Raw genomic sequence first — 3,671 nt, forward strand, 5'->3', positions numbered from 1 at the left:
TTACGGGGATGGGCGAATGAACTAGAAGACTATGACTACAACATTAAGTACAAGCCAGGAAAATTGAATCTTAATGCCTATGCCTTATCCCGGAATCCAATACCTGACAAGAAAGAGGAAAGGATCCTCGAGGGAAAGTAGTGTAATAATGCCGATTCTGGGGCAACGTTTTTGGCGTTGACCTGGTCGTTGGGGCCCAGTAGGGGGGTCAGATGAAAGTGGGTGGGTGGGTGGTTGATTAATTCGCGGCGTCGCGGTTTAATTCGCGGTTTGATTAGATAATTCGTCATTTTTTCCCTCGAAGTAATGAAAGGGTTAATTAATTCGCGAGGTGGCAGTTTAATTCGGGTTTGATTCGCGGGGTCACGGTTTAATTCGCGGTTTAATTCGCGGTTTGATTAATTAATTCGCGATTTTTTCCCCTCGAAGTAATGCAAGGGTTAATTAATTCGCGTTTTAATTCGCGGTTTGACTAATTAATTCGCGATTTTTTCCCTCGAAGTGATGAAAGGGTTATTTAATTCGCTAGTTAATCAATTTAATTCGCGGTTTTGCGTTACAATGGACCTTCTCGGTGAGTCAATCCACCGCGCGAGAGCGTGAGTGAAGGGGTTAATTAATTCGCAGGTCGTGGTTTGATTCGCAGATTAATTCCGCAGATCACGGCTAAATTCGAGGATCGATTGATTAATTAATCAATTAGTATACCCAAACTTCTCAGTACACCGCCGCGAGGGGTGAAACGGTTAACTAATTCGCTGCTGTAGAAATCATAGAAGGGGCTCCTCTTCTTCAAACATTGACACCTGGCTCCACTTGACATGTCTGAACTTGAGTTTTCCGGTACTTTCTCGTTTGCCGCCCCCCTTCGTGTGAAATTGTTGTTGATATCGATATCAATATATAAATATTTATTTAAAAAAACATTTTCCTGTCACATGTCTGAACTTGAGTTTTCCCGTACTTTCTGTTTGCCGCTCCCATTCGTGAGAAATCATTGTTATTAATGATATCAATATATAAATATTTATTTTAAAAAACATTTCCCTGACATGTCTGAACTTGAGATTTCCCGTACTTTCTCATCTGCCGCCCCCCCCCCTTCGTGTGAAATTGTTGTTGATAACGATATCAATATGTAAATGTTTATTTTAAAAAGAAGTGTTCAGAAGGGGAGGGAGTATGTAGATATGCAAAGGCAGACGATCTGTCATACAAAAACTTAGGTACCCCCACCAATTTGGCATAGTCCTCGACAAATTTTACACGTTGTAGTAGGAGGAGTTTCCGAAAAATCTCCATCTGCTTCAAACTGATAAGGATGGAAATGCATTGGAAGATGTCCGAACGCAATCTTTTGTTTACGTAGACTTTTTCGGTTTGCCTGGGAATGAATGTTGTACTCACAACCCTAAGAACATGATGTTTGACAAACTGGAGCAGAGTTATCGGACCGTTTGATGGCCTATCGCGCCGCAAAGATTAAATGTTATCCAGGACATATTTCAACTATTTTTTTTCCCACGAAAAAAAATGTTGCTATTTTGTTAATAATTTTCCAATGAGTCACATGATTCTTTTTCAACCAATCACGTAAGATTTTACAGAGTGTACAAGCGTAGGCACACTCACATATGTATCTATATAAACAAATTTCACCTTGATTTTCCGCTAGCTCTTTAGTGTCTTTATCATGTGTTACGTCCGGAGACGTTATCCGCGTCGTTGGACAACGGTTAAAATTTTTATTATTTTTTTTTAGATTCCAGATGATTGCTAAAATTATCCAAGATTTGCTTTTCTTTTCATACTTATCTTGTTTTAGTTTTTATTGGATGGACGACGCTCGTAATATCAGGTACTCTTACCTTTGGCCTTCAATTTTAACTAGTAATCTCTACTTCTATTCAGAAATAGGAAAAATAGGAAGGGTGGGAGGGATCTCGAAATGACCAAAAGACCCGATTTGTTCCTATTAATTTCCAAATATAATTCCCAATAAAATCGTATTCCTAATTTACATGAGACTCGATTATCCTTCTATCAATTTTAAAAATCTCCCCTAGAAAATCTCTTATTTAAAATGGGTTTGTAGACAAAGGTACTCACTCGATACAATGGTTAATCCAAATTTTCACTTTGTCTTATCCCACGCACTTAGTCTAGTTTTAACTCTGAAAATGTTTATTTGTGAGTTTCCATTCTTTTCTCACACTTTCATCACGGTCTATAGTGAATACTTATGCACTGAGATAAACTTCCCCTCTCTATTTCAGTGAAAATTTTGATAAGTTTCAAGTCTGAGCACGTTAGCACTATTATTAATTTCAATTGTCACTTTGTTATGCCCCAAATGACATTCCAAAATTCAACTGCTTATTCGAATAACATGAAGTGACGAAAGTGGCACAAGTTATTCGAAACAAACAGTGGAATGAAGAAATATACAGATAACTGGGGTGCAGCGTCAGCACTTTGCGCCCCGACGACTGGCCTTCGCGTACACCGGGAAGACGTTACCCGATGCCTTGCAGGTGTGCGACGAAGAACAATGACCTGATGCAATCGTATTACATGAGGTGATAAAAACTCGTGTAATCGTTGTCTCGGGGACAGTTACTTGTCAATTCTTTGATTACCTTCTTTATACTTTACTAGGCAGATCGCGCGCTTCGCGCGCGCTACCTAGCTTGCATGAAATTGATATTTGTCGTCATTTTCATGAATTATAAATTCCCCGACTTACGAACTACGTGATCCTACATTTTGTCAACTTTTTTATTATATTTCAATCATGTTTTAATATTTATATCAGAAATAATTATAATTATTGTGACAATTGAATTAACCAACTATAAAGCAACTTTAAACAAAAACTTCACTTCGATCAATGCATTTTTAATGGGGCATCAGTTTGGTGTCAATTTTTTGAACGTAAATGTGATATTTCCATATTTAAGCATTAGGTACTTACACAGATTTGGACAATAACCGAGGAAATTTTCCTCATGAAGAGGAAAAAATTTGAATTTTCGCAGCGTGATATCCCAAAATCAAATTATNATAACTACGCAAGTAAGATTATTTTATTTTTTTTGGCCAAGAGATAAATAATCGGTATGTCAACTCCAGGAGGTAGTCGACAAGAAAGTGAGTTTGATTCCTATTCTCTCTCTGCACCGGGAGCACGGAGGAATCCATTCAACTCAGATGGGGAGATTGACAGAAATGTTAATCTGCGTCGAAGATATACCCAATCTTTGCATCAAAGCATGTTAGTCGCTAATCAGCGACAGGTACGGGCCGAGGTTCACCGGGACGCTGGGGACGAGTTACCGGACGAATTACCTGGGGCTGGGCGCGGCAATAGCACGCAAAGAAGTAACGGGAGAATCTCAAATTCCCCAAATAATGTACGTCTTTACCCTGCTAATCCTCCACAAAACGTGCCGGGAANTAAAGAAGTAACGGGAGAATCTCAAATTCCCCAAATAATATACGTCTTTACCCTGCTAATCCTCCATAAAACGTGCCGGGAAATCCATTTGAGGACATCTAGGAACTTCCGGAGGAAGAGGAAAGAGCAGAGGAAATACATGACACGCCTGAACTACACTTTTCTACCCCAAGCAACGTCTTCTTCCAGGCGGGGGCACTTGGAGCAGGGGGCT

Source organism: Diachasma alloeum, unplaced genomic scaffold (genome assembly GCF_001412515.2).
Source record: "Diachasma alloeum isolate Michigan unplaced genomic scaffold, Dall2.0 Dall_scaffold_00619, whole genome shotgun sequence".
Lineage (NCBI taxonomy): Eukaryota > Metazoa > Arthropoda > Insecta > Hymenoptera > Braconidae > Diachasma > Diachasma alloeum.